Here is an 18,346-nt window from a genome sequence, read left to right as displayed (position 1 = left end):
TGCATTTATGAAAACCTAATAATTAATCTCTCTCATGGTTAGCTATAAAACATTGAGATTTTCTGGGCCCCCTGGTACAGGGAGGGGTATAACCCCAGCTACCTGGAGGCTGAGGGGAGAGGATCACAAGGTCATAGCCTGCCGGGGCAACTTAGCTAGACCCTGTCTCAAAATAGAAAACACAAATGGTTTGAGGCCTAGCTCACTGGCGGGCACTTACCCAGCGTGCACAAGGCTCTGGGTTCAATTCCCAATACCCCAAATGACTTTTAAAGCACTTTTTTAAAATTAAGTAGGTAAATGGGTAAATAGATACGTGAGTAAAATCTGAGAAAGGAAAAATATAAATGACTGGGAGAAAGGTTTTATTTAACAACAGTTTGATATGAAAATTAAAGTACAGTGTTGTGGAACATGGCAGCCGTTACCTCCAGACAACAGAGAGACATTAATGTGCTCCTACTTAGCGGCTGTGCTTTCCCAGGTTGCTGTTACCAACACAGAGAACCTTTCTGAAAAACAGCTTAGCAGGGCTTTAAAACAGTCGCGCTAACACCCTTGAACCTTGTGCTCCATTTCTAAGAACTTAACTTGAAACATTCATTTCAATGAAGAAACATCATGAAGCCGGGCCTTGTGACACCACTGTCATCCTAGCACAGAGAAGCAAGGGCAGGAGGATGGCCTTGAGTTCAAGACCAGCCAGGACTACACAAGGAGACCCTGTCTCAAGAAGCCAAAAACTGCCAGGCACATTTCATAGAGAGGAGACTGCCACCTCTAAAGTTTCCTAAATGTGTCAAGAAGATGCAGTGTGTTCCTGATACTTACTTGGAGAAAGGACCCTGAAGAGGGCAGACGGTGACAAAATATAGGATTGCTTCCAAATTTATGATGTTATTTTCACTTTTTTTGGTTTGATTTGTTATGACAGGGATGCCGGTAGTCAAAGGCTGGCCCAAACTCACAGTAGAGCTGAAGACAGCCTTGGGGATGCCTGATCCCTCTGCTTCTGACCCAAGTACTGGGACGACCAGTGGATGCCCACACACGTAGGTTCTTTCTTTTCTTTTTTTCTCAGTGAGCCTACATTAATCTTATAACAAAAAGTAAAAGTTTCCCACTTAGTTTCATTTTAACTTTGAAAATTCCCCATGTTTACTAAGAAACTCTTATCAGAGAAGGGCTACTGTCAGGATGAAGAAGAAAAAGATTCACAAGCTGGCAAGAATTACTGGGTATTCATTCTCCCAGGGAGAGTGGGCTGTGGTCCTTTGACCTGTTTGTTTTTAATAAGACCGTGGTCTCCAAGCATGCTCTTGGGAAGTGGCAGACCTGGTCACCGTCTGCAACCTCAAAATTGATTACAACACAAAGCCGCTATTTGTAACTGCAAATTTCACTTTCATTCTCCCAATACATCACAGAAATTTCCAGAACATCCAGTGCCCATGATTCAGTCATCCCTCAGATGATATCATGGAAGGGGTTTTACTATTTCTATCCTTAAAGTGACTAACTAACTGATTTTAAAGTCTGTCTATCCTAACAAGATACTCTAACAAGAATGCAGGCTGTGGCTGATGCTCCCAGGATCTGTGGTTCACACCTACTACCCACCACTGACAGAAAACAGAACACTGCCACATCTTGCTAGCCTAAAACAAGATCAACATTCAAAATCCAAAGTACACTTTCTACTGAATGTACATTGATTTTATACTATCACACAGGCAAAACCTTGATGGTCAACCATCACTAAGCCAGGATGACCTGACTTTCTTACCACTCTCTTCCTTAAAGCAATTTGATTTAAGCACGTTTTGCAGTTAACAGCTTGTATTCTGGTAACTGTAATCTTTATTCCCATTTAAAAAAAAATTATTGAAGTAAAACTAGAACACGTGTCCGTATCTCAGTTTACAGCTGACTGAGCTAGGTTTACACACGTGGCAAGAAGCTGGGGATCACTTCAGCTCCTGAATCTTCAGTGTAAAATAGTCTCTTCCTCCTCCCTCCCTCCCTCCCTCCCTCCTTCTCCCTTCCCCCTCAGGCTCTGTGGTTCCCTTAAGCTAGGCCTTACAAGCATTCACACATTAACAGACACTGCTGGGAGTGTGCTACAAGCTGAGATGCTGCCAAATTACATTAGTCTACAAGGTGTTTTTCTTTTGAGTTATTTACTGCATTTTTATAGATTTTTTTAAAAAGATTTTAACATTTTCCTTAAGGAGTCAACATTTAAATATTTACAATTACAAATGAAACGTAATATATATATATATATATATATATATATATTACATATGCATAATTTCAACTAGTCAAGTCACAGGACAACAAAGGTAGCTTTCCTAAAATGAGGTCACAGTCTTCTCAGGCAGCCAACTCCCCTACAGCCCAGTGCAGCCAGCACTTCCCTTGTCAGACCCACCTGTCTGCATACTATCTGTGAAGCAATGGCAGCTAGCTACACAGCTGGCCACCAAGGATGGACAGCACACCGCCGCTCCTTCCTGGGATCTTCTGAGTCCCTGCGTCAAGCTACTGTGCACTCATTTACCTCAACTCAAGGTGATTTTCCTCCTAAGTGAAGTTTAAATCACACTGCCTCATCTACATCCAGTGATTGTCATATAAAGTGATCCTATTAACATGAATGATGCGTTTTTAAAAATGAAATCTCTGTCATGTCCCTGAGGACAAAGGACATGTGTTTGCAGAGCCTACATATACACCATTGCTGGCAATGCCACAGTTAATTTTAAAAAGTTATAACTTTAGGATTCCCAACTTTCAAGAGCCAGCTCCTTTGCAGGCCTCAAATCTAAACTCTTTCCTGCTATAAGACTATTTTCTTTTTTTTTTTTTTAAGACTATTTTCTTATCAAGAAGCTGAAGTGTAAGCTCTCTGCTCCTCCCTGTTCCAAAGATAACCACATCTTCTTGTGCAGTGCCAGCCTTGAACCATAGACAAAATGGTGAAGGTAAGTGAACAGATTTGGCTGTATTGGGTGCCTGGTTACCAGGGCTACCGTCTCTGCTTTCCACACAGCAAAGTGGAGATTGTTGCCATCAACGACCCCTTCATTGACCTCCACTACATGGTCTACATGTTCCAGTATGACTCCACCCATAGCAAATTCAACAGTACAGTCAAGGCCAAAAATGGCAAGCTTGACATCAACGGGAAGCCCATCACCATCTTCCAGGAGCGAGACCCCACTAACATCAAATGGGGTGAGGCCGGTGCTGAGTATGTCGTGGAGTCTACTGGCATCTTCACCACCCTGGAGAAGGCCGGGACCCACTTGAAGGGTGGAGCCAAAAGGGTTATCATCTCTGCCCCTTCTGCCGATGTCCCCATGTTTGTGATGGGTGTGAATCACGAGAAATATGACAACTCACTCAAGATTGTCAGCAATGCATCCTGCACCACCAACTGCTTAGCCCCCCTGGCCAAGGTCATCCATGACAACTTTGGCATCATGGAAGGGCTCATGACCACAGTTCATGCCATCACTGCCACTCAGAAGACTGTGGATGGTCCCTCTGGAAAGCTGTGGCTTGATGGCCGTGGGGCTGTTGAGAACATCATCCCTGCATCCACTGGTGCTGCCAAGGGTGTGAGCAAGGTCATCCCAGAGCTGAACTGGAAGCTCACTGGCATGGCCTTCCATGTTCCTACCCCCAATGTGTCCGTTGTGGATCTGACGTGCCGCCTGGAGAAACATGCCAAGTATGATGGCATCAAGAAGGTGGTGAAGTGGGCACCTGAGGACCCACTGAAGGACATCCTGGGCTACACTGAGGACCAGGTTGTCTCCTGCAACTTCAACAGCAACTCCCACTCTTCCACCTTTGATGCTGGGGCTGGCATTTGTTCTCAATGACAACATTGTCAAGCTCATTTCCTGGTATGACAATGAATATGGCTACAGCAACAGGGTGGTGGACCTCATGGCCTACATGGCCTCCAAGGAGTAAGAAACCCTGGACCACTCACCCCAGCAAGGACACTGAGAGCAAGAGAGAGGTCCTTGGTTGCTGAGGAGTCCCTATACCAAATCGGCCCCCAACACTGAGCATCTCCCTCACAATTTCCATCCCAGACCCCCATAACAACAGAAGGGGCCTAGGGAGCCCTCCCTACTCTCTTGAATAAAGTTCACTGCAATAAAATTCACTGTACCCACAAAGAAGGAGGAGGAGGAGGAGGAGGAGGAGGAGGAGGAGGAGGAGAAGGAGAAGGAGAAGGAGAAGGAGAAGGAGAAGGAGAAGGAGAAGGAGAAGGAGAAGGAGAAGGAGAAGGAGAAGGAGAAGGAGAAGGAGAAGGAGAAGGAGAAGAAGAAGAAGAAGAAGAAGAAGAAGAAGAAGAAGAAGAAGAAGAAGAAGAAGAAGAAGAAGAAGAAGAAGAAGAAGCTGCTGCTAAAGTGTAATTCAACAAACAAACAAACGAACAAAAACCCCACTTGGGCCAAACAAACAGCTAAGAAAATGGAAACTTCCCTTGACCTCCGCCATTATAGACTGCATGAAAGACTCCTACCTGATCCGTACACTATCAGCATATAAGCACTGCACTGCTCTTTAAAATAAGAATCTAGGGCAAAACCCTGGCTCGTTTGCTTCTCCCTTCCATGCGCTCATTCTCTAAATGTCTATTTACACACGAACCTCTAATAATGCCCCACACTGCTCAGCACACAGCTTTCCTGCTTCTATAGTGAACAGATGGCTCAAGGCATCAATTATTTTCATTTTAGCCAATTTACAAGAACTAGAGGTAACAGAAACAGGCTGAACCATGAGTTCCAGACTTGGAAATTCTGTAGAGTAGCTAATGAAGTTCTCACAGGTGGCAAAGTAAAAAACTGCACGAGACTTAGACAGGAACACATACACACACACACAATATCATATGTAAAGCTTGGTTATCTCCAGAGTTGAATAAATATTTCAAAAAGATAAAAACCTTAAACTGATTAAATGTTTGGAGACTTAATATGCATTAGCTTAGATGACGTTGGCTGTGATGAGGGATTTTAGCTGTTTTGAAGATGTCTCCGTTGGAAACACACTTGTCGCACGTGGACCTGAGTCTGGATCCCCATCACTACATAAAAGCCAGGTGTGGTGACATACATCTGCAACCCCATCACTGAGGAAGCAAAGACAGAGTTCATGGGTCAACCAGTCTAGCCAAAACTGGTGAGTTAGAGAATGACCTTGTGTCTAAAACTTAGGCGAAGAAAGACTGAGGAAGACACCAGACATTGACCTTTGGCCTCCATGTGCATGCCAACTGGGTAGGGGGCTGGGAATGGGAGATGTCTTAGTCTCTTAAGACATGTATTCTAAATATTTACATAAGATAGGATTTGATACCCAGAATTTATGTAGAGCTATTCACAGTAGAAATGAAAGATTAGTCCTGAGTTGGTATCCAAGTTGTGCATACATGGGAGGTTCAAAATCTACTTATACTAATTTTTCTGTTTGGGTATGTGTTGTGAAAAAAGAAAAGTTGGCATCTTTTATCATTGCAATATATTTGGGATATATTTTTATATTTGAAATAAGGGATGCAATGGGAAGGGGTAAGTCGGGGAGAGACAGCTGAAGAAACAAAAGGGTCTCGGTGCCATGGCATCCATTCCGGAGGCTACTGAATTTCGTTCCCACTTTAGTCATCATAAAGAGTACACAGACACGACTTCTGATGGCTGAGGACTACTGCCCTCACTTTCACAGGACCCACAGTGGAAGCTGCGGTTACGATGCTCTATCACTGTCATGGCGGCACTAAGTTCCATGGTCCAAGGAGATTGTCCATGATGGGCCTAATCACTTGAGCCTTTTTCTTATCAACTTTTTGTCAGGTTATTGTAGAAAGAATGGAGAGGGGGAGTCAGAGAAGTTTGCCCCTGTTGGCACAGACGCAAACATCTTCCCAGTGAACTGACACCATGACACCATGAGCCTACATGCCATGGGATTCATGGGCCTCTACATACACACACACACACACACACACACACACACACAGAGTCCAGAACTAGCAAAGTCCTTGGTCTTTATCACAAGAAAATATATTCTGCCAATAACCAGTGAGCTTAAGATCCTGAGCCCCAGAAGAAAATAGCAGCCGTGGTTGACACCTGGATGGTAGCTTGCCAAGACTCTCCCAGAGGACCTAGCAGGGTAAACCCAGGCTCCTGAGTGCTGGGTCAAGCCACTACATGTGTACTGAGTTATTACACAGCAGTGAAACCAGTATGTCTGGAGAGCATCTTCTAGCAGAGGACACTGACTGCAGTCTCTCCAGAGCTGCCTTTGCATGTGGATTCTATTTCCAGTGATACCAATCAACTTCCCAAACATTCAGCCACTGTTTCAAATGTTTTTTATTGATTCTTTGTGAATTTCACATCATGTATCTCAATCCCGCTCATCTCGCTATCCCTTCCTAGCCACCCTTTGCCCTTGTAACCTCCCCATCCCACTCCCCCCCAAAAAAGGAAAATTTTAAAAATTAATGAGGATTTCTCAGAGGATCATGAATCCAAATTTGAGAACTCGTGAGCTTCATGATGTCTGACAAATGAAATACACCTTATCAACACACACAGCTCTAGGGCAAAGAGAATGGGTTTTATAGTGTGACGTTCCCACGGTGAAAAAAATCTTGCAGAATAATCAGAACGAAGTTTAAAGAAAATGGTAACTAAAGTAAACACAAGACCAACTTCATCATTAGTTAGTGTGAAATGGACAGTGACTAGACAATATGAAACAGCAAAAACGTCTTCCTAGCGGACAGCCTTCCATAATGCATATAAATACTAAGAAATTGCCAAAATTCTTTGTCCGTGGTACGCATCTGGTTAAAGGAAGAATCAAGACACATATAATGACAGCAACATTAAAGTAGGATCTCTGAGACCTCACAGTATTTTTCTCAGGTTTCCTTGTATGACTGTGTCTAGCTTAGGGGTCTTTGCTGTACTAATAAGTCATAATTAATACTATCTCCAGGGCATCCCAGCATCCTGCAGAAGAAGCCTCGTGTTCTTTTTAACTCTTCCTCCAAGACCATGTCATGATGACAACTCTCTTGGAATCTCCTTGGCAAATCTTGGTCCTCTAAGACTCACAACCAGCATTTGTGGAAGAACTACAAGCAGAACAAATACTGAAAAACCTAACTGGAGATTAAAGAGATTGTCTCCTATAACCATTGCTGTGCTTGCTCCTTTGAAAGGATGGAACTGTGAGCCAGCCAGATGACTCAGCAGGTAAGGATGCTGGTGAGATGAGTTCCATCCTTGGGGCATCCATGGTAGGGGAGGACCAACTCCTGCAAGTTGTTCTGTGACCTTCACTCATACAGACACACACACACACACACAAGTAAGTGAATGTAAAAATAATTAAAAGAACTGGAAGTGTTCCAAATAAGCAAAGCAAGAGACTCCTAAAGTGTGGAAACAATGACCCTCCCACTTGGGAAAAGCCCTTCTGCACAAGGACATGTTTATTTCAGAAACCAAAGACACAAGTCTGATATAGTAGAGCAAGACTTGAGTATGACAAAGGGAAACATAAGCAAAGGGAAGAATGTGAGCCAGAACTCTGAGGTCCTCAGCCAACATCAAACATGTTCTCCAGGCAGAGAGAACAAGAGTGCTTTCAGGTGTTACTTCTGCAGCTCATGGTAGAGCCCATAAATTATTATACATATCATTCCTAAAAGCTAATTCTTCTCTCGTCTCTGCTATGCTTGTTTAGGAGTCAGAATCTGAACATTATCTTTTTAAAAGCCACTGTAGGTCCAGGGAGATGGCTCAGTGGGTGAAAGCCTTTGCCATCAAGCCTGACAATTTGGTCCCTGGGAGCTACCTGGTACAAGTGGACTCCTATAAGTTGTTCTCTGACCTCACAGTGTGTACCATGGCACACACATGCATGTGCCACCACACACATACACACACACACAATTGATTGATCATCAATCAATCAATACCCCCCACTAAGCTATTATAATTCTGAGCCAAAGATCTTCCATGGGGATGTGGTGCTGGAAAGGCGCCAGCTCAGGAAGGAAACGGCAGCACCAGATGTGCTCTGCTCTGTGCAGCAGAGTCAGCTAGGAAGTTCTCAGAGCCTGGGTCAGCTGTGAAATAGCCAAAAGCTTTCTAGGTCACTTCTGGGCCTCCTCTAGAACAGAGGCTAGGGAGAGCACTCGAGACTACTCTCCTGCCTGGCTATATTCCAAAGACCCTTAGTGTTAAGCATTTGTGACCAGGCAGTGTCTGTTACCCTTTCTTACAGATGCTGTGTTAAAGGGTACACAGAAGCCTCCCAGGAAAACATCTTGGGGAAAAGATCATTTCCAGGTACTTACAGGTTTTTCAGTTAAATATCATAAAGCTTATTAGAAGCACTGAGTCCAGCATATCACAAACATGCACTATACTACCCACAAGAAAACCTTCCTCACACATGTAAAATTCTAAATAAAAAGGTTTACAAAGTTCATACAAAAGGAATGCAAACTCTTCAAGTTAATATTTAAACAGACAGACAGACAGACAGCCTGACACACAATGTCCAACGAGACTCACACTTCCCAAACCCAAGCTCTTCTGGTCTTCTCACATTTTCACGTTAGGACTTCTTGGGGTGACCGTGACAGTCCTGGGGCTGGGGCCCTAGGTGTTTCAAGCCAGGCTCTTCATGCATCTCTTTCTCAAATCAGTCTGGAAAAGCCTAATAGTTAGCAGGAAAACAGACACAGCAGACCCCAGGAGGTGTGCAGGCGGCCTCAAAAGGCCACCTAGGCCCTGAGAAGGAATTATGGTTGACTTGTTTTTAATTTTGTGTGTGGTTTGTGGGTAGCATATGTACTCATTCATGTGGGTGTGTGCACCGGTAGAATGTGTGAGTGTGTATGAGTGTGTGTGTGAGTGTGTATGAGTGTGTGTGTGAGTGTGTATGAGTGTGTGAGTGTGAGTGTGTGTGTGTGTGTGTGTGTAGCCAGAGGTCAATGCCACATGACCTTCTACACTGCTCTCTGCCTCATTTTTTTGAGTGCATTTGGAGACTCACCACCTCCCCAGCTGTGACACTGTGTGTGTCTTTTTAGGTGGGTGTCGGGTCCTCACGCCTGCCCAACAAGCATGTCATCATCTGAGCCATCTCCCAAAGCACTGGCTAACTGCTTAATGGAAGCCATGCCTCCTCACACAGTAGCTTGGCATTAACGTACCAAAAATGGATCTTGGGTCAGTTAATTAAAGTGTGACATTTTCACTTTGAACTCTGAAAGGCAAGTTTGGGAGGTGCCAAAACCCAAGTTTTAGAGTGAAGTTTGAAAGACATTCTTGTTTGTGGAAGAGGGGTGGGAGGGGGGAGGGGGAAGCAAGCCAGGGCTCTTCTATGCTGTTCTGGGACACCCTGTCGTTTTTTTTTTTTGTTTTGTTTTGTTTTGTTTTTTTAAGGCTCAAGCTGTTTTTGAAGCATACTGGACTTTGACAACAGCGAGAGCTTTGGCTCTCCCATTCCCCAAAGCCTTGTCTTCCTTATCCAGAGATAATGTGACTGCCCTACAGACCCAGGCCACCGGCTTCAAAGCTGTTTACTCACTGGCGCTGGTGGGCTTACCACAGGGTCCCCTGTTGTGACCAAGGACATATCCTTAAAATGTGGCTGCCTTCCCAGGCTGTGGTCATGGAAGAATGGAGAAATGACCCCAATGGGTTTAATCCACTGACCTTTTCCTTGGCTTTAACCAACTGCCCAAATAAATAAAATCAGCAGGGGCAGCTCTATTTCCCAAAAGAAATCCAATTAATCCCTAAACATGCAAGCCTGCTTCAATGTTTAAAGCCCTCGGACCATCTAAAATCTTCCTGCTCATTCTCCACAAGGGCAATTTTATCCTCTAGGAGACACTTGGCTGGCTGCATCTGAAGACTTTGGGGTTGTGTTGCGGATACAGGCTGGGGTGCAATGGAACACTGCCCTAGGGAGACCTCTATCACAACAGCATTATCCAGGCCAGTTTTCAACTGTGCTTAGGTTGAGAAACAAGGGATCAGAGAAGAAGAAAGGATCATTTGCCAGAGAACTACTGGTTCATAAACCTTTGGTTTCAGTTAAGAATTATACTCCTGAGCCAGTGAGATGGCTCAGCAGATTAGAGCTACCTGCCACTAAGACTGGCGACCTGAGTTTAGAACTCACATGATGGGAAGAGGACTGATTCTCGATAAAGGAGTCCTCTGACCTCCACAGGTACACATGCACATCACTGAATTTGCATTTGCATTCAAATGCATTCCCTCCCTCTTCCTAGTTAGCTGTCAAGTTGACCCAGCCCAGAGTTATAGAGGGAGTCTCCCTTAGGAAGTTGCCTCAATCAGCCTGGCCTGTGAGCATCTGTGTGGGTGCATTTTCTTCATTGATAACTGATGTAGGAGGACCAGTCAGTCAGTTCTAGGTTAGGTAAGAAAGCTGGCTGAGCTACATACAGCAAGAGAGAGAGCAAACCAGTAAGCAGCACTCCTCCAAGATTTCTGCTCCTGCTCCTGCCTGTCCTCGCTCAAACACAGACTCTGACATGGTATTTATTATAAGGTGAAATAGACTCTTCTCTCCCAAGTTGTTTTGGTCATGGTGTTTAACACAGCAACAGACAGCAAAGTAGAACACACACACACACAAACACGCATGCATGCACGTGATAGATAATGTAAAAATATTTTTATAGAATTACACATTTAATGTTACCAGGACCAAGGAAGTAAAAAGATAACACTGTGAAGTAAATGGCCAAGCACGTGGCACAGGGGCAGGGTGAGATCTGTGGTGCTTGAAGAATAAACACCCACACCTGCCATTCAGTGTTTACGAGCAGTGCTGGGCCGGAGAGGTAACTTGGTTGAAGTGCTTGCCCAGCACGCTCAACGCCTTGGGTTTGATCCCAGCACCTTGTAAGGCAGGCATGGTAGAAATCCAATCCAGCATTTCTGAGGGTGAGGACAGATGATGAGAAGTTCAAGGGCATACTTGTCTATATAGGCATTTTTAGACCTGCTTGGGGCACAGGGACTAACCCCAGGAAACCACTACTGGCTAAAAATTCCACAGGCAATATTAGCCTGTGAAGCAGTTGGTGTTACTCTAGCTTGGAGAGATTACCAATTTAAATAGAATGGAATATCACCAAAAGATAATGCCTCACTTCATCTCTTATTTCCTGAGATACTTCCTGTGGTCAGGTGTTAGACCCAGAGGATAGGGTCGGCCCAGAAATTAATAGGATCTCAGGTCCATGTTCCAGGGCAGAAAGCAAGATAGGGAAGTGGACAGGCAAATCCAACAGATGTTCTTAAACCTATGTGCACAGTGGCTCTTCCACACAAATTACTGAGGCAGCTAAATAAATGAGGTCATTTCTATTCTAATGGTACTCCTCCTCCTAACAGCGTGTGGTTTTCACCCAGAAGAATTCCGTGTGAACACGCTGTCGTACACATGAGGAAAAAGAGGCCAGGGAGGGTGAAAGGACTCCCTGGGATCACCCAAATCAGACCCCCACACCAGCTGGCACTTCCTTTCCCTGTGTGACTGCAAAGCACGAGCAGGTAGAAAAACTCCATCCGGAGTATCAAACATTCAGAGTCGGAGTCCTGCCAAATGTAAGTCATCTACAGATGGTAACTGTAAAGCTACTTGTGACTATTCATTTCCTCTGGCCCCTAAAGACCTGTCCCTGAGTGTGCGCATTGCGTACTGTCTGTTGGGAGCCCTGGTGTGCCTGTCCCTGAGTGTTCACACGCTCTGCGAAAGCTGCATATCCCTGAGAATGCGCACACTCTCGGTTAGAGAAATTCCTGGCCCCAGAAGACTGTAAACAAAGACAATCCAGAGGGAAACCGGTGATAAGATAAATGGAATCCAGTAACGCCTGGTCCTCCCTCCACCTACTTCCCTCATCTGGTTCCATTAGAAAAACAACCTGAGCCCTGGTGGGAGAACTGCAGTGTGGGCCCTGCTCTCAGAGGCCACTCCACCTTGTTCTGAGCTCTGGAGGATGCCACAGAAGGCCAAGGACGGTGGCTCCCCTGATACTGAAGTAGGCCATGTGAAGGCAGCCCCATGACCCTGAGAACAAGGTTAGCAAATTATAACCCAGAGGAAAATGGATAGATGGATGGATATGTATAGATTAGATACATAGGTAGCTTGATTTTAATTTCTAATCAGTCCTTGACAGAAAATGTCACAGGCAAAGCCGTTCTGAAGTTCACAGGTATGTTACCTACTCACAGAGTCTGAAGCCTCAACTGGGTCACAGAATTTTTCTAGTTCAATCTAGTCTCCACTCTTGATCTCAGAAATACAAACACAGGGCTGGAGAGATGGCTCAGCATTAAAAAGACTTGCTGCTCCTGCAGCGGACCTAAGTTTGATTCCCAGGACCCAACCATCAGTAACTCCAGTTCCAGGGGAGCTGATGCCCTCTGGACTCCAGGGGCATCTTCCAAAAAGCAGTGCACACAGACTCATGCAGGCACACATAGACAAATTAATTGACTCTTGATTAAAAATGCAAACGGATAAAAGCAGGCCTGCCCATTTAACCTTCAGAGAGCAGGCTGCAGTCAGCCTCAGTCACTGGCTTCCATTTCAAGCATTTCTGTCTTCATCCTTCCTGACTTAGCTCACAGTACCACTGGGCGCTAAGCACTCAGGGAGCACTCCTGTATAAACGGACTGCCACATACAAACAGGATGGCGGGGTAAACCAGACATGCTAGTGGGAGATTTTGCCTCCACCATCCTGAATTAAATAAAAGCTATAATACTGGATTAACTACAGCTGTTAATCCACTGTCTTGTTTTCTAAAAGTCTCAAGAGCTGTTCCTGTTCATTCAGGGTACAGTATTCTCTGCTTCCACCTTCACCTGCCTTCCAGGGATGGACTTCGAGTCTTCCAGCTTTCAGGCAAGCACTTCCCACCCACCCACCCCCCCCCCCCGACCCCTGAGCCATCTATGTGCAGGCACATGAGAACAGTCAGGCTAGTCTGGTAATTGCCACCAACTGCTCCTCTCAGGTACAAATCTGCAGGAACTTTATGGGACAACAGGGTGAGAGAGACAACTTCTATGGACCCAGGGGTTTCAGCAGGGGAGAACCCAGAAGCAACCCCAAAACACTTACTGTTAATACCTGCCATTCCCCAGGGACAGAAAAACACAAGACTGCGGCTTTTGGCAAACTGTTAGTGAGCTGTCTCTAGTTCTGACCCAATTTTCGCAAGAGGACAACTAACACAATTCCTTGGCAAACCCTTGCCTCTAGCAGGGTCTGAAGAAACTAAACCCTGTCAGTTCATTTTATAATATGACACTTTCGTTGCCCCTGGCAGTGATGGTTATGCTCCAAAGAGTTGTGATGCATTACTAGTTTCAGTCTGCTTGGTAGCCAAAAGTATGAGTGTGTACATGCACATGCGTGCGCACACACAAACACACACACACAGACCCCGTGGTGAGTCACAGGTGCATGACTCAAAAATAAGGTGATCTAACCATAATATAGAACTGATCTGTATATCTCTAACAACACAAGCCTAACCAATAACTAGACCTTAAAAGCCCATGTCTACAAAATGGAAAGTAACCAGATGTTTGAGCAACAAAACTCAAAGCTAAGACCTGAGCTATCTACTTTTGGATGTCTAGACTCAAAGCACCCATGAGACAGGCACTGTTTGCCAATTGCATCATAGGTATTTTCTTCTGAAGTGAAAAGGACAAAGAGCAGTTTAACAGGTGACCCGAACCGTGTGCCTGGCAGGAATAGAAGGAACTTCGACTCCAACCTGGTGCAATTCACAGAAGAACTCTGGTTCTTGCTAAAGGTGAATGACATACTTAAGAAATGTAGCCAGATGGATGGGGTGGGGGAGAAAGCTCCCCAAGTCTATGTCTGGCAAAGAGGTATTATGTCTTAGCAGCCTAATGGCAAACAGGCTTGTGTTTGCATTTTCTCTTCCTGGCAATCTCTGCTATTACAGTGCAGCTTGCCCATTATCCCCCTAAATTACCAAGTTTAGGCTTTAGTCAATTGTCTACATCAAATATTGTCAGTGTTGCACAATATTGAGTTCTATGCCAAAAGAGGACGTCAGGAAGTCACACCGACTACATTGGAAATGAAACTCACTTCCCTAGGTTTCCACATTTAATTCACAATGGTAGCTATGGCTTAAGAATTACAACTGTTTACTTGGCTCCAAATTTGCTACAATATAATGAGTCTCTCTTTTGAGGCAGGGAGAAGGAGAAAGGGTTATTTTAGTGCCTAAGGATATTCAATATCAGATTGCATGTTTAACTACTGCTAAAGTTTTCTCTCTTTTTTTTTTTTTTTCAAAAGAGTTTTCACAGTTTACCTTAAAAGGGAGGGAAACTGAGATGCTAGGCTCCTCTTAGCCTCTTAGCTGTTAAAGTAGGCATCTATTGCCCTTTACTAGGTGAGAAGCCTGTACCCAGATGATGGATTCAATCCAGGAGAAATTTATCCTCACGAATAGGGTCTGAAACTGGACAGTCTCCAAAAGATTTAAATATAGGATATAAATATATTTCCTTTTTTCAGATACTCTGTCTATATGAAATATATATCTATAAAATATAGCAGAAAGGAAATTCAAAAGCTCTATCATTCAAGTGCTACATATGGGGCTGGATGTGTAGCTCCACTGATGTACCTTTGTAGCATGCCCAAAGCAGGTATAGTAGCACAAGGCTATAATCAAAGCACTTGGGAGACAGAGGGAAGAGAATCAAATGTTCAAACCTGCCCTCTACTGTATTTAAGGCCAGCCTAGGGACACATGAGACCCTGTCTCAAAAATTGAGGGTAGGGGGTGAGGTGGTGGGGACAGAACCCTTGTTGCTGTACTCGTAAAAGATTTGACAAACTCAATCCATTCTTACATTAGGAAGCAAACTCCCTTGGAGATGCTCTGTTCTCTGCTCCTGGGACAGCGGGAAGGGTACCAGGAAATAGAAGGTGAACACCACCCTTCTCTGCTGTGGGCAGAATACAGGTCACTGAGATCAACTGGCATCTCACGTTTAACTGAGCTCATTTCAGCAGGGATACTAAGGAGGTGAAGACATGCTCTCTACCAGCAACCTGGACTACAATATACATAAAGGACAATACACTCCCTAAGTAACTCCAAAACTGATAACCCCACCTCAGCCTGTTCTGCCAGCCAGACTTACAAGCCACAAGCAGAAACAAAAGACCACTGAAATGAAGCCTATGCAATCCCTTCAGCTCCTAAAAAAGGACGGACGCTGTGAGTATTTAGCTTTGAAATTAACCAGGACGTTTTCTTCCATTACTGAGTTAACACCAGAACAAGTGACAGTAATTCACAATCCTTATCCCAAGGGGGTTGGGGGTGAGGGGGGCAGGGAAGCACTCTCATTTCAACTGGAGTGCCCTGTAGAGAAAACAAGTTTGGCAACCTCAGTTGGCAAAGTTTTGTTTTGTTTTTTTTCCTGAACTAAGAGAAATAGACTTTAGATTTAAAAACACGGAATAGAGGATGCTAGGGAAGACCCCCTCCCCCCAGTGGCAAGCTCTGTACAACGGAACACCTGAAGCTCTCTGTGATAATGAGCTTTGTCCCTCCCATCCAGCTGCAACTTTGAAGTGTTTTCACAGAAGAACCTGAGATCCTCAAGCCAAAGCCATACTCTAAATATTTACAAAATGAAACTGTTTTAGTCTTAACTGGGTTTTGTTTTTAAGCACCTTATTTGTTCTAGGAGGCCTATTACTAACACTAGGAGCAGGGTTTTAAACAAAGCAGCTCTATCCACAAGCACACTCTCAATACTCAGAACTATCCACCAAGAGGAGAAGGCCAGGATTCCAATTCCACTCAAGGTCGTGACCCTTCTCTATCACCCCTCTAAAGATGGTTCCAGTTTTCCAGACCCACAGGACATGACCACCGCATACCAGCTTTACCAACACCACACTAATGTCCTCTCCTTGGCTTGGCCTGGACCGGCAGATCCTGTTTATAGAATCACTCTGCCCCAGATGACAGACTGCTGTCTCCCAGCAACTCCAGGAGCCACTGGTGGCTTGACAAAAGCGGCTATCTTTGCCTTTGTCTTTCTCCTTAATTTCCTGCCATCTGCCTTCTGGGAAAATTATCTAGACCAAAGAAAGTACTACTAATAAAAGTATCTCTTTAAGTGTACTAAGAAATTATAACAAGAAAAACAATAACCTATGTAGGTGAATGTATTCCAAAATTAATTATAAAATAACTATATATATATATATATATATATATCATTTTTATATTCATGGAAAGAACTGTAGCAAGGTGTAGGTACTGATCAAAAAAGGGGGGGTGGATTATTACAACAAATTACATAACTGTCAGGAGAAAAAAATACAACCTTGGATTTCTGATCCTCCTTAATACCCATTTAACACATGCTTATTAAAAGACCTGTTCCAAATTCTGAGAAGGTTAAGAAGACGAAGACCTTGCCTTCACAAAGCTTAGCACCAAGAAGCATTGACAAGCAAGCTAATAAACGAAGGACATTTTGCTGTCATTATAAATCCGAGAACAAAAATAAATACATAAACAAGAGAGTGCTAACTTCTGCTAGTGCTGCCTCACAGTGATGTAACTACCTGCTTAAGACGGTGAGCATTATCCACTTGGCACAGCAACCCAAGTATTAACCTGCACATGAATGCACTTGCATAGACACTCCTATGCACACCATCTCCCATTTCTGAGAGATATCACACTTGGAATAGAATGCAAACAGGAGATGAAAAACAAACATCTTAGTATAATTAAAATGCCTTTTGTTCGGTTAAGTTACAAATAAACTACATTCATTGTGAATCTGCAAACCATAAAATCTAAGCAACTAATTATGACTAAAACATAAAAGTCCAGATGCTGGGATAATAGGAGTATCAAGTGTATTATAAATTTTAAAATACTACTAATAGCTGTCCTGTCCATTTTTGTTAACAGTTACCCCAAGGATCTTGGTATGGGGGGCCAGCAACACAAGTTGAACGCTACAATGTCAGAGCTGAATTTAAGCCTTGTATTATTTGGAGGAGAGGTCATTTTCCAAGTCCCAAAACTTTAAACCTAAAACCAACGTTCGGAATTCTCTGAACTCCCCTGTCTACATTATCAATGAGATAACAGGTGCTCCCAGAGGTAACTGTTAGCCCACAGCAGGACATCACATAAAATGCTGGCACAGGACCTAGGGCTCCTGTTTTCAGCCTCCAGAGTTTCACTTTAAGGATCTTCAGCTGGAGTTTAGATTTCATAAAAATTGCAATGTCTGTGTTCTCCATACCTCAACTTCAATTATTAATTGCTCTGTCATTTGCAGGTAATGGTACTTCAGGTAATTGCTGACCAGGGAGCTGTTTAGGCCTGGGAAGAGTGACCTTGTTAAGTAAATTGCCCCCAGCACTATTAATTATGATAATGATGGAAAGATACAGTTCACTCGTTGGAGGAAAAACATCTTCCAAATTTAGTTTACCTTAGAACAAAAGCCCCAGACAATTCGCTTTGAGATGATGTATAGGCACGTGGGAGGGGACAGGTCCAAAAATACGGTGTCCAAGCTATGTAGGAAAGAATATGGGGGAGTCCCGGAGCTGCTAGGAGGGTGAGGAAGAGGGAGCAGCTGGGCCCAGGGCAAACATTTGACCACACCCCCCCGACCACACCCTCCCAGCTGCCCGCAGAGCCACAACGAATTGAAACAGCAGTGCGAGCTGTTAAGATTCCAAAGGCAGAAGTCGCCATGGCAACCGGATTCGTCTTGCAGGCAAACTATGCTTCAATTCACTAGGTCCGGCTCAAATCTCAAGAAACTACCAATTCAATGGGGGCAAAACGGTCACGGGCAGCATTTGCTCTGGATGCTCTCCCAACATTGACGGTGGAGGAGAGAGACTGAGAGGAGGAATCTATTTCTGAGCACAGTAAAACATTTTATGGGGAGGGGACAGAACGTCCCAAACCTTGATTGTAAGCAACGTGCAAAAGACCGTAGAAGGGTTTGATGAATGTGAGTAAACGAACGAATGGAGCTGACGCAGAAAGGGTAAAGAAAAGCCAGAAGACTTTCGAGTTGTCCAGCCGGGCCGGGTCCGGTCGGGTCGGGCCGGGCCTCGCCTCGCCCTGCTCTCCTTCCAGTCAGAAGACAAGCCAATCCCAAACAGCTGGTTTGGGGCACC

The 18,346-nt window shown here is 44.3% G+C and overlaps 1 protein-coding gene and 1 pseudogene across 3 annotated transcripts in view; one reads left to right on the top strand and one right to left on the bottom strand.

The window, feature by feature from the left end:
- Daam1 (dishevelled associated activator of morphogenesis 1) overlaps nt 1-18,346 on the bottom strand; it is a 158,087-nt gene that overhangs the window by 138,810 nt on the left and 931 nt on the right. The window lies entirely within an intron of this gene.
- Nucleotides 3,105-4,025, top strand: LOC110306544 (glyceraldehyde-3-phosphate dehydrogenase pseudogene; annotated as a pseudogene).

The sequence above is a fragment of the Mus caroli genome, unplaced genomic scaffold (genome assembly GCF_978045245.1).
Source record: "Mus caroli unplaced genomic scaffold, Mus_caroli_1 scaffold_14, whole genome shotgun sequence".
NCBI lineage: Eukaryota > Metazoa > Chordata > Mammalia > Rodentia > Muridae > Mus > Mus caroli.
This window is presented reverse-complemented; position numbering and strand designations above follow the sequence as displayed.